Genomic DNA, 14,193 nt, shown 5'->3' with positions numbered 1-14,193 from the left:
TAATGTGTAAGGATTTTCTTGGACTAATTTCAATAAGATTGGTCTCGGGATCAAGAGTACATGAAGATGATGCCACAGTATGGGATAAGGAAGGTTGGGAATTAGAGTTTTCTTGAAAATCCAGACTAAATATCTGGTGAAGTGTATCAAAACTAGGCATAATGTCTAGATTGTTCAAGAAATATCGCAATTCACCATCATGAGCAGAATCAATATGATGCTGAATCAAAGAAATAGGTCGGGTCTCCTCATCACTACTTTCATAATCTAACCATAAGGTATCCTTGAGTTCCCAAATAGATCTAGTAGGTGGGTATAAGGTGATTTTTTTCCCTAGAGTTTCCATGTGAAATATACATATCATTGGAGTGACATCCAATATAAGCATCAGCTGTGGCAAGCCATGGTCATCCCAAAATCAAAGGATGTCCTCCCACTGGATTCTTTGGCTGAAGCACAATGAAATCCACGGGGTATTCCCATGAATCTATAGAGACAACCACGTTGTCCAATACTCCATCAGCCTTGATTTTAGATCTGTCTGCAAGTTCAAGCACAGTGGGTGTAGGATGAATATGGCCCAACCCAAGTTGTTCCATGGTTTTCCTGGTCATCACATTGATGACTCCCCCCAGGTCTATTAATACATTAGAGACAAGGATATCACATATATGGACAAAAAAAACTGGGTTTCCAGGATCTGTATATTTCTCCATCGATATGCATCCTGTCATGAATTCAGTTGCTCTACCAACAAAATAAATGGTCCGAGGTTCTAATCTCTTCCTCCCTGGCTTTTAAAGACATAATTCCCAAATGATCTTTGTACAGATGGGAATTTATTGGCTAGCCTGAAGTAAAGTAACCTTTATACAAAGATTCCTTAATTCAGAAGCCAGAGTGGAATCAGGGTCACTCTTCTCCATGACCAACTGCTCTGGATAGGGGGAAAGGTTTGAAGAATATGGTGAATTTGAAGGTATGGGAATGGGCTGAAGGGTGATATTGTTTTTTGAATGATCAGGAGTTACCTCCTCATTTTTCTCCTCAATAATCACCATGGAATATTTTTGTTTTTCTGGTTTAACCACCCTTCCCGATCTCAATTAAAGCTCATTTATCCCAACCAACAGGGTTCGATAGGTAGGAAGAGGGGACAGTCCAATCGAATGAATCAGTTGTACCACCTTATTATTATGATTCTGTACTGGTTGAGCAGGTAGTTGAGGTGGTGGCAATGATTGACTTTGCTAAGGTAGAGAGGGAAAAGATGGTTGTGACATATGGTTTGGTGCATAGGAAGGAGGATATGATGACATCTGAACAAGATAGGAATGATATGAATGGATTGGCCCTATCCATCCTTGTTGCCAAGGTTGAGAGGATTGTCCATGATGAAAGTGATTCCCATGCTGCCAATGTTGAGAGTGATTATTATTATTATAATAGGAATATGGAGGTGCATTATAGCCATAAAAATGTGGTTCAGGAGCCATACCTGCACTTACCTGTGGCCAGTTTCTTCGTGCTCCCATGGCATGTAATGACTCAGGTTCATAATGCTCTCCTTCAAGTACAACTTTTAATCCTGGTATAGAGGGCAATCCTCGGTGGCATGGTTCTCTGCACAAATCACACATTTATTAGCACCTTTCATATTAGCAGGACATTCTCATAAAGGATGCTTTTTTCTACACTTTGGACTAAAAATAGACAATGACTCTTGTTATTTTTCTAAGTTTTTCTTAAATTTCAAAGAGTATATTTGTTTGCTAATAGTATTCATTATTTCAATTTTCATGTTGTCCATTTTATTTTTCCAAGCCAATGATCATAACATCTGTAGATCCTAGTTTTTAAGTTTTACTTCAACCTCCTCTAGTGGATCTAGATTGATTTTTGGAGAACTTCCTACACAAGTCACAAATTTGTTCAAAAGTCTTCTGAGTAATATCTCCTTGTCCTAAAAAATTCAGATTATGTCTAGAATCCTCAGTAATTCCTCATAGGAACAAGGTTCAAATAGTACTTAAATCAAATTTGTGTTTGGACCTTTGGAGTATATACAAAAATATCTCTAAGTAATCCTCCAAAGTCTCATCATCACCTTGTACAATAGTGAAGATCTCGTCCTGTATTTCTCTAGTTTTTCAATAGTCCTGATATTTATTCAAAATAATCTCTTCATTTGGTCCCAAGAACTTACAATGTTTCCTCCTAGTCCCATGAACCAATGCAAGGCTGAATCCTTGAGAGTTGCAGGAAACAACTTTAATTTCTGGGCATCAGAAGAATAATCATAACTCTGACACAATATGTCAAATTCGAAAATAAATGAATCTGGGTCTTCGTGCACCTTACCATGAAAGTGTGGAAGAGCGGAAGGTGAAATATTCTTTATTTGTACATTCTCTTCTGAGTTCACTATTGGAAATCCAAAAGTGGACTGCTCTTTATGTACCTGGTTTTTGCTAGTCCCTTCTGCATGGCCTTCATGATCAGCCATTGTTGTGCCTCCAATCAAACAACTTCTAGAAGGTGAAGGTTGAATAATGCTGAATTGAACTTTCTGATCACCTTTAGCCTCCTTCTTCCCCTTGTCAGGTTGTGTCACACCTGAATCACTATGTCCAAAATCCAAGTGGACTGTTTCGGCATGATGAGTCTGAGTTTGCTTGGACTTTCTACCTACAAAAGAAGGTCCAATATGAGAAGATTTTTCAGATCTTTCAGTATTTTGTCGACCCTTATTAGGCTTCGAACCCCTACCTTTCTTAGGCATTCATTTAAAAAAATCAAATCCAAAAAAAACAAAATTCAAATGCTTATAAAGAAAAAGAATTTGTTAATTGTTGCAATGAAAAAAATCAGCACTCGTAAAATCCTCAAAACAACAGAAGCATACTGCAGAAAAAATAATAGCAGACTTACCCCTATTGTAGAAAATGGAAAGTTCTTACCAATTCAAATCGCCTCCCCGACAACGACGCCAAAATGTTGGGTGCAGGAATTGTGGTCAGGCAGACTCCTTCAACACTTAATTGTCAACCCAGGGGTTTCGTAAACTTAGAGACGAAGCACAGGAAATGCCAGAAATGATATGAACTTTTCCAAACTCTATTCCTACTTCCTTAATTTCAATCTTGCAGAATCAAAAAGAAAAGATCACCTGACAATTTACACCAAAGATATTCTAGTGCTGGAATATGAAAGAAAGTACTTTTGCAAGAAAATAAATGAAAGGAATTCTCAAACCTCTTGCAAACAATCTTTGATTAATGAAAATGTAAGTCTATGTTCGTCTTCAGTATAGTTGTATGCCAGGTTAATAATTGGACCCTTGAAGATATCTGACTCCTTATATATTTTTCTCCCTACACTAAGCTATTATTCCTGTACTTCTGCAGTGTGCTTGCACTAGTACCAGAACAAAGCTTAGGTGCTAGAAGTATATTTTACACATGTACTAAAGATTTATGTCTTCATGCAGAAGTTCTAAGCCTCAAGGCTTGAGCACTCTATTCCTATATCAGGAGATTGATTCCTGTACCTGGACAGAGGTTCCTACACCAAGTTTTCCAATCCTTCTTTCGAGAAAATAGAGAATGTGTTAACTAGGAAAAATAACATGCAAAGGTGAATAGAACTTCAAAATACATTCCTCAAACCAAAAGATGCTTCAACCGATCTTAATGTCTAAAACAAGAATTAATTCCAAAGTCAAAGCACACTCTTTAATTAAGGAACTTCTGCATGTAATCTAAAAGATCATTTAATTGTGACAACAGGCTTCAACCCTGTAATAATTATCCACACGAACTGACCTGCATTCATAACCTTCTTAACTCAGAAAGATTTCCTTTAAGAATAATTACGTGTAAGTCTGATCTTTCCTAAACAACATAAAGTGCAGGCATAGAACAATGTGTTGCAACAATGTTCAGTTTCTGATTATCAGAAGTATGTTTAATTCAAAATATCCAAAATCACTTTAGAATGAAAATCACGCTCTTTAGAATCACAATAAGACTCATCAAATACATATAAGAATCAAAGGCTATTACGGTAATGAACCAGAGGAATCAATCTGCGAGAATTTAAACGCAATAGTGCAGGAATGTGTGCTTGCACGATCCAGGTAGAAAACAAGATTAAACTTCAAAGAAGGGAATCATAAGATTAAACTTCAATCGAGCACGCACACCACGGATCTGTCACACTGTAATGAAATCAGATTCAAACTTTGCAGAAGAATAAAAGAAACATCTATTTACTTCACACTTTTCATTAAAAGAAATTAACACACCTTAATCGAAAAAGAAGAACACAAGGGAGAGCGAGCTGAGTTGGCTGGGCCCTAGCCAACTAGCTCGTTTCCATATTTAGGAAACGTAACGATTCAACTCTTTAATCATAGCATCAACAGATAATTACAATGCAATATTGAGAAATCATGGCATAGTTCCTTTCTATTAATGATAAGCAAATATACATCATGAATTAAAATATGTCCCAGAACGAGGACGATACCAGCAAAATTACAAAAGGAAAGAATCATAGTATCCTTGCTCTAGCTACCGCTCGCTACCATTTTCTATCTGAGTTCTACATTTTATACATTCATTCAGGTCTGTGGCCGTAACCAAATTACATCAAGCATTCCAATCTGAGCCTTTCGGCTATAACAAAATAACAATAATAACTCGTGCTAAGCCTTTCAGCTATAACAAAACACTATTCTAGGTATTCAGCTAGCGACCTAATCTCCACCATATCCCTGACTTTCCTCTACGCTCTGAGCCCAACTTGAGTTGATCATTCTAGAACATGGTGTCCACATGGAGTGGTGAGTTGTCACGGTAGTTGAAGATTCGCCAGCGGTGCAGGAATCCTACCTGCACTCGACCATGCTAACAAGATGATTAATTCATTGTCTATCAAATACTTCTAGGAAGAGAATTATTAGTTGCAAATATTTAAAGGTATAAAATCTATGAAAATGATTAATTAAGCACATTCGTAACCCTTAAACATGAAACATAAAGCTAGTGCAGGAAGGGACACGATTCTTGGACTAGTGCAGGAATAGGGGGGTTTGCAAGGTTAAAACAAAGGTATAAGGTTATGGTTTTGAAGGGAAAAAGGGTTAAAAAATGAAGCAATTTAGCCTACCAACAACCTTGAGACTAGAGCTTCAAGTTGTTGCATGCCCAAGCCTCACCTCAACAGAATTGAAGCCACAAAACACTATTGACATTTCATAGACTCAAAACATGCTCGTTTCCAAGGACATTATTGCCAACATAAACTCTTTGCATTGGTTTGCTAGAGTGCAACTGCTAACCAAACCAAATATCCTAGGTATTCCAAAAATAGTTCCATGAAAATAAATTATATAGCAGAGGGAGAATACCACAATGCATTATATTCCTAACATACACCCTTCCATGTCATAACTTCCACCAATTATAAGCCCAATATAAACTATGTTATCCCTTCCTCAACATTTTCTGCCACCCCTTTACATAATTCCTCCAATCTCTAGTAGATTCCCATTTCATCATACTCAGAGTAGGATTGATTTTCGTTCATGAAACTATAATCACACGTATTAACCTCACCTTTCATCACCCAAATTTGTTAAAGAATCTAGTGCATTTAGGTTAGGATGAGATTCTTCTAATGATGATAACTATTTGCGAGGTACTTTTTACTTTTTCTTATTACCACAATATTCTCTTATTATTATTAGTGCGTGTTATCTTACTTCATCAAAAAGTTACCAAAACAAAAGAGAAAAGAACATAAGATATTGGCTCTCAGCCAGGGAAAAACCTCTCTCTCCTAGAGAGGAAAACCCTTCTACAAATTTCTCTTATTGAAGCTTCAATTGACAAATTCCAAACCCTATATCCTTGACAAGTAGATCCTCCAAGCACAAGACACAGTCCCTCTTCCTTTTGTCCTTCAACTGATGCCTCCTTCTACACTGCACCTTGATATTTTGTTCTTCTTCTGGCAACTGATAGCATGACTGCAGAAACCCTAGGTCTCCTTAGAGACCTCTACTATAGAGTATTTCTTCTTTTCTCTTCCTCGCTTGGAAGCCTTCCTTTTTGCTTGATGCTTAGGCTAGAAGATGGGACTTTTCTTGAGGTATATTTCTGAGTTGAGAGGCTGATCCTCCTAACCCTACTGTAAGTCTGATTTCTCACACATGTGGTTGATCTAGGCTTGAAATTGACCCTTTTTATTGCTTCCTTCCTTCACTTTAGATGTCTCTTTCTTCACTTGATGAGGAGGCTTAATTAGTGATATTTTCTAGCCCAACTCAGCTTATTCTTATGACTATAATAGCTGATATGATATGGCAGAAAAATGAGCCCTTTCACCTTCGCACATGTGACTGTAATTAGGTCTGAAATAGGCCTTCCAAACTCGGCCTTCTTTCCTTCCTTTCTCACTGGATTAGAGATACCTTCTTCTTGCTTCTTCACACTTCTTCTTGCCTTATTCTTCGTTGATTTCATAGATCACTTGATGGTCATTTGGTGAGGTCGAGTTTCCCTATATATAGGAGTCCGTCCCTCCTATTTGGCAGACTTGAGCAAGGGAGGCCAACTTTTCCTTAAGTGCATAAAAAATCATTTTTTGAGCCAACATGAAGAGGAGACTTGTCTTTTCTTTGGAGGATAATCTTTGACATGTTTACATAGTGTAACTTTCCCTTAAATGGGTATTTCATAATTACATTGACTCTTTGATTTTCCTATAACACTTCATGTGCTAAACCTATGTAATGAGCAAGAAAATCATTTTTACAATTGATAAAAATAATAATTCTTTTTCTTTTACAAGTACAAAGATCAAAATTACATTTATGAAGACCGAAACTAGTTACACTTTATTCACCACTCCCTCTTAACTAGGGAGGTATTCATATATCACTTTACAAGGTGTTTGGACATTTTCAATATGAAGAATTCACATAAGAGAAATTGGATTAGCAATCCATTTGTTATAGCATCATAGTAACCAACATTTTTTCCACAACAAGGCCTTGACTGACAACTCTATATCTCATTAGATTAGAGCACAATGTTGGTGAGACCAATGACTATAGACACCTTCACCATTGTCTCTCAAGGTACATACCCACCTGGGTGTTCACTGAGTATGACCTTCTAGGACTATTCTTATCTTGGGTTCCCAACCCTCATAGAATATCAGTCCTCTTACCTAATCTTATATTGGATGCCCTACACATCCTTAAAGAGCATCGGATGCCAGATGATTACCCAATCCTCCATTCTTTCTTCCCAAGTGAAGACAAGAATGTTGTGTCTATTGGGAATCATGATTTCAGTTAGACCAAAACCCGCAGGTGTCAGCCAACCATTAAATTGCCAGAGATAAGGGTCCACGAGAGGCGGTTAGTCCATGTCACGAAACACACGGGGAATGTTGGTTATCCAATGTCCAACAATCTTCCCCCTAGTGTGTGATGGGTGTGTATCGAACTCATGACATATGCTCTGATACCACTTGTTGGGAATCACAATTGCCATTAGACTAAAACCCGCAGGTGTTAGTCAACGATAAAATTGCCAGAGATAAGGATCCATGAGAGGCAATTAATCCATGTCGCGAAACACATGGGGAGCGTTAGTTTATCCAATGTCCAACGATGTCTATCTCTCCCTCTCAACTAGGGAAGATATGCCTATTCCTGTAAAGGAATGTACCCAAGATCCCTTTGACCAGGGAATTTCCCCAAGCTCCCTCTTAATTAGGGACTTTTCAGAGTTCCCTTTCAACTAGGGACTCTTCTTTTCATCAACAACTTCTTTTTGTTGGTCCTTCAGCTGCTTGAACAATTTATTTCCTTGATGTCATGAGATTCAGTCAAGCTTCTTCCTTGTAGGGCATTAGCCATCCATCACTTTCATTCTTGGTTCTTCATGTCATTCTTCTCTTCATGGAACATGGATTACTTGATACATATATGGAACCCTCTTCATATGGATACTTCTTTCTCATCATGCCTCTTTCCGGAATTTCCATCCTCCACAAGAATGCTAGTTGTACTTGCACTTACAACTCTTGTTCCAGTAGCCTTGCATGACCCCATCTAGATATTACTCAAGAAAAACCAAAGTATAAAATTAAGTGTTGGCTCTTCATCATAACATATTTTATTGGCTTGAACCATTAGCATCCTGCATGTTTCACATCTCCAAGGCCTTTTCAGGTGTCAAGGGTCCTTTGATCTTTTTCTTTCTTTGTCAGAGTTCTCGTGCCTTCTTCCAAGAGACGCCCTAACAAATTTGTTGGATGTTGATTCCTAGTGTCCATGGTGTCCTTTTATCCATGATCTCTTTTCCCATATGCTTCTTTATAGGTTTCCTAGTCAATCACCTCATACTCCATATGAGGTTATTTCTCATGTTTACTTCTATCAGTGTGTGAACCATGCCTTCATGGATATTCTTAATGAAAGAGATCTACCCTATTCTTGACCATGCTTCCAGAGCAATTCCCCATGCTCATTAATACAAATGATGACATGAATTAACTAAAAAACATATATGCACACATACCTTATCTTAGTTCTTTCCTTGATCACCTCAACTTCCTTTGATAGCTACCCTGATTGAGAATGCCTCAATCTCCTTTTCTTTCTTACATCTTTCTCTACCTACATCCTTTCTTGAATCCCCATAGGTGGAATTCTCATTGAGACATTTTGCTTTTCTGAAAATCATGAACCTTCTATTGAAGATTCCACCAAAGGATTCTTATAGTTCTCATCCTGCAAATTATCCTTCCTATTGATGATAATGGCCTTCTAAGATGATTCTTCCCGATCATGATCATTCCTTTATGCAATGATGAGGTCATTCAATGGATACATCTATATGAATATCTATATCTGAGCTATCTCTACACAATGCTCCTATATTTCTAAAGATGCCATTCTCATAAATCATGCATTCTATCCTGCTACTACATATTCCTATGATATCCATAATTTTAAAGAGAACTTATGTGAAGAAGTTGATCTCAGTCATAGTAGAGATCTGACGGGGCTTGCTTCTTCTGCTTCTTCTCTTCTTCTTTCACTTCTTGGGTAATTTGGGCTTCTTCTCATTTTCTCTTATTGTTTTCCTTCTTGAACTTAGGACAATCCCTCTTATAGTGTCCATATTCTTGGTAGCCAAAGCATTAGAATTTTGACATATCTCTTTTACCCTTTCTTTGTGGACCAAACTTGCCAAAATTTTCATTTTCTCTTAGCCATAACAGTAAATGATTGCTTCTTTGAATCATCATCTTCTTTGGCTTTGAGTATAGTCTCTTCAATTTTGCATAGATACCAAAGTTCATTCAATAGGGTAGCTTCCTTATTGGCATATATATTTGATGTGAAGTTTCCCCATTCCTTAGGTAATGCATTGAGCACCACAATTGTCATCTCTTTGTCTGACATAACTTCTCCTAATTCTTGTAGCTGGTCTCTCATCTTAGAGGTCTTCATGAAGTATGGATATATTCCTTCTTCTTTGGATATCTTCATTTTATATAATTCATTACGCAACGATATCACTTCTCCAGTTGTACTAACTGAGAATAGCTCCACCAGCTTATCATACATTTCTTTAGATGTTTCAATTTTGGAAACATAAGGAACGAGAGGGTCTTTAATGGATTCTATCAAAATCATTTGAGCCCTTGTTTCATCCTTATTATACTTTGCTAGGGCTTGAGTTTGATCCTTTGAAGGAACAATGAAATTCCCTTTGATGTAGCCCATAACTTCATTTTCTTTGAGAAGGAGATCAATCCTATTTTTCCATGCAAGGAAATTAGCGGTCCCACCCAATTTGTTGCTTTCCTTGCAAAAAGAAATTTTGATATGTTCAGAAGAGGACATAAAAATATTTACTTGAGATATTTGGTGTTGAAGAGGTTTTTTTTCTTCCTTGAAGATTTATGCTTAGACTTCTTAGATCTTGGAGTTCCTCAAGATGCCTTATGAGAGATAAACTTGGCGATGAAGACTTCTCAATATGTAGTTCTAGAGATCTTAAATGATGAGATTTGATCTGAATGCCTTCATTTGAAGATGATGAATCTTTGATGGATACTCTTCTTGGATGAATCTTTTTGTAGATTCCTTTAGATGGAAGGCTTTCTTCTTTTAGTAAGAGCTTTGTTCCCAGGATGGTAGTCCTTCTTGATGGATCTAGGGGATAGTAATCCTTCTTTCCTTTGATGGATATTGAATCCTTGCTTGTAGATCTAATGCTTCAACCTTTGTGTTCTTGAGATGCCCTTCCTTGACGTGTCACCTTAGCTCTGATTCCATGTTGAAGAATTTAGGGCATTTAGGTTAGGATGAGATTCTTATGACGTTGATAACTATTTGTGAGGTACTTTTAACTTTTTCTTATTACCACAATATTCTCTTATTATTATTAGTATGTGTTCTCTTACTTCATCAAATAGTTACAAAATAAAAAGAGACAAGAACACAAGATATTAGCTATAAGCTAGGGAAAAACCTCTCTCTCCTAGAAAGGAAAACCCTTATGAAAATTTCTCTTATTGAAGCTTCAATTTACAAATGCCAAACCCTAGATACTTGACAAGTAGATTCTCCAAATGCAAGACACAGTCCCTCTTCCTTTTGTCATTCAACTGATGACTCCTTCTGCAATACACCTTGATATTTTTTTCTTCCTCCTATTAGCACTCCGTAATTTCCCAGGCTGTAAAGGAATTGCAGAGGTAACCACAAAACCACTTTTAAGTTTAGAAGCTAGCCCTTCTAAACTCAGAGAGGGATCTCTCTATCAGATTTAGATTTGTTTGTAGTGGGATTTTAGGCTAGATGTAAGGTTCAAAATTTGGTTTTTTGGATTGTTTGGTTGAAACTGTAATAGGAAGCCATTGGGCAATGGAGTCAATCAACTTTAAGTAGATCAATTGCAGAGTTAACAGACAAGTGTAACAGGGCAAGGTAGGCAGACTATCAGATCTTATGAGATTTGTGAAGTGAGACAGAGGAAAAGATTAAGGATCAATTAAACATAGAGAATTTAAGAATTCTATATTTAACATCAGTTGGAAAACATCAATTATTGTTCATAAGCCAGAATTGAGTGCAATTAAACAAATTCAATTTCTTATTTTTCTTTGAACAAAACAGATAAGGAAAACATATGTGATGACAGAGAAAAAACACATTAACATGAGAGAAAACTTCACTAATGAGTCTGACACAGGAATCTTGAAACAACTTTCTATATTATTGAGAATTGATCACTTGAGCATAGTGAACAACTTTACATCAAAAATTCCTTTTTTTTTATACAAGTCTCAACATTATTACTTTGAATTTTTATGTATTTATACAAATTCTAACAAAATATCTTGATTGGAAATATCAATATTTATTATAAAATATATCAAATCTTTTTACATAAATAGAACAAAAATATAGGAGATTTAAAATTGTTGAAGTTGCTGGAACTATCATCGAGGGTTGTTGTTGATGACTGGGCCTGAAGAAATGTTGTCCTACTATCTTGCTGTTGGAGGTGAAAACCGATTTGTCCAAGTAGTTCACATATTTTATCCCATTGATCCTCACTTGAAATAACAAAACTTTACGAACTTTCTATAGATCTCATCTAACTCAGTATACTTTTGAAAGGTATGCTTGATGATAAATAAGTGTTTAATCTCATGTTTGATGAACAAGTCAAAATCCAACACCTCAATAAAATCCTTCCCTATGATGCTTCCTTTGATGCTAGTAAAATTTGATTTATCTCTTGCAATAGTATATAATTTATGGTGGTAATATTCTAAGCTAATCAGCTTATCCCCAATTCCTATTAATCCTGGCAGTCCCTTTTGATTAAGCACATTAAAATTTCTATGAAACTTCTAAATGGTGGACTCCATATTGTGACACTTGTTTTCTATCTATAGCATAAGGTTCCTTTTAGTGAGGACCTTTCTTACCTCCAAAATTGCTTTTGTCCTATCTGGAATTTCGAATTATTCTAATTCTTCCTTGGTTTTTGAATTCAAAATTCTTATCAGTGCAGTGGCTTCACCAGGCTTCTATCCCAAATCTACTTTTACCTCTACAACAACCTCTTTTTATCTCTGTATTAGCTCTTCCTACTAAAAAATAATCTGAATTGAGGGCCATATTTTAGTCATGGCCTCATTTATTTCTATCCATATATTCTCCTTTGTCTGTGCCAAAGTCTATTCCATTGCAGATTCACTTTCCAACTGCTCAATCTTTTGGGTTAGCCTGTGAGATTTCTGTAGTTTTGCTACATATGAATTATCTATTTTTAATTTTTGCTCCTGTAAAGTTTTGAGTTGGGCCTTTAAATTTTCAATTTCCTGCCCCTGAATGGACAGGTCTTCCATAGCTTTAATCAACTCATTTGAGGAATCTATGGTATGTGCTTCTGTTGTTGTCGATGTAGATGCTCCTATTGTGGTTGCAACTAAAATAGGGACTGTTGTTAGTGGAACTATTGCTAGCTGTGATGACTTCTCCTTTTCCTTCAGTAGTATTTCCATCTCAACCTCCATGTCCTTAATCTAGCTATTTTGTTCAATTATAATCTTGAACATGTCCTCCTTTTATTTCTCAAGCTCTCCAATTTCCTTAGTTTGATGGTCTTCTATAGAGGGCATCTTGAGTTGCTTCTTCAATGATGCTATGTCTGCATTCTTTCCCCTCACAATTTCTTCTACTGCTTTTACATCGCTGGGATCATAGCCCAGTTTGATTACTAGTTCTTCTAGTGATTTAATCTTTGTGTCTTTGGCCAGAGATGAGATATTTTCAAGTTTCAACTAAGATTGTATGTTGCTAACTGAGGCCTGCAATTTGGATGCTATCATGGCAGTATTGGTCAAAGTAGAGTACAACATTTCACCAGTTTGTTTATGCATGTCCATTTGGTCAATAGGGTGAATCTAGTTGACATCAACAGAAAATATAGACTTATTGTAATCATCCGGAGTCTTTGTAAATAGGACCTGTGCTTGAAGGAATGCAATTTGCATTTCCCATTTTTTGTGTTAAAGGATGAAAGAAGCTTATGTTGTGAGGAGGTTGTTTGCTTCCAGAATTGGGAGTATGTGGTGGCTTTGAGTAGTTCATTTTTCTTCTTGATTTATTTGAATTTGGAAAAAATGTTTGGTTCAGCCTGGTCTTGAACCAACTCTGTTGTTTGAGCTGTATCTGGGGGATCTTGGGAAATTGAGGAAGAGGGAGATCCTATGAGGATATCTTCTTCCCTTGTAGAAACATGAGGGCCTATTAGGACTATGGTGGCTTGCTCCTCATCCTCCTGTAGAAAAACTGGTTTAGTATTAGTCTTTTTCTTCTTCTTGTATATCATAAACTCTTTGACTCCAATCTCTGTCACTAAAGGGGAATCATCCTCCCTTGGCCTCTTGTCATGTTTTTCTTGAGGTACTAGAGTCTATGAGGTAGTTGTGGATATCACCTATTCTTCTACCTCTTGTAGCGTATTCTCCTCCCACTGACTTTGATTCATAAACTTCTCTATCTCTGGTCTAGGAGTGTGAATATAGGGAGCGTTTTTCTACTCCACTCTCAGTTTGGAAATGATTCCAAAAGGGTCATATGACCAGGTGAAACTCAACTTGAAATTCATTTTCTTAAGGAGCAAATCTGCATCCTTACCTGCTGCCCTGGTGTTACATATAAATGGTCCAACCTGTGCCTTGATTTTAAACTGAGACTTCTTCTTTGCTACAACAAAATGGAGATCATCCATATGTATCATCTGTCTTATATATTATAATGAGAATATCCTCATGGGAACAAATTTTTTGAGCCTGTATGGTGGCAATTCACACCCATAAACTCTTATCTCAGTATAGTTTTGGTACAAGTACCAATCTATTATCTTATTCTGCTCACTGAGATGCATAATTCTTTGTTTCTTTGGTCCTATTCTAGGCTCCACATCACTGTTCAGCAAGTAGGAAACTATATATAGGAACTAATCTACAAAATCATTGAAGGTAAACTCACTGGAAGTCCAATGAATTACTAATTGAGCATTGCCTTGCTCCTCCAATTTCCGCATGGGAAACTGAAACCTGTCTGGTTGATGATAAAGA

This window comes from Pinus tabuliformis, chromosome 9, assembly GCF_031772625.1.
Source record: "Pinus tabuliformis cultivar Carrire ecotype Pingquan chromosome 9, CPIR1, whole genome shotgun sequence".
Classification (NCBI taxonomy): domain Eukaryota; kingdom Viridiplantae; phylum Streptophyta; class Pinopsida; order Pinales; family Pinaceae; genus Pinus; species Pinus tabuliformis.
The sequence above is the reverse complement of the archived record's forward strand: the minus strand, read 5'-3'. Positions refer to the sequence as shown.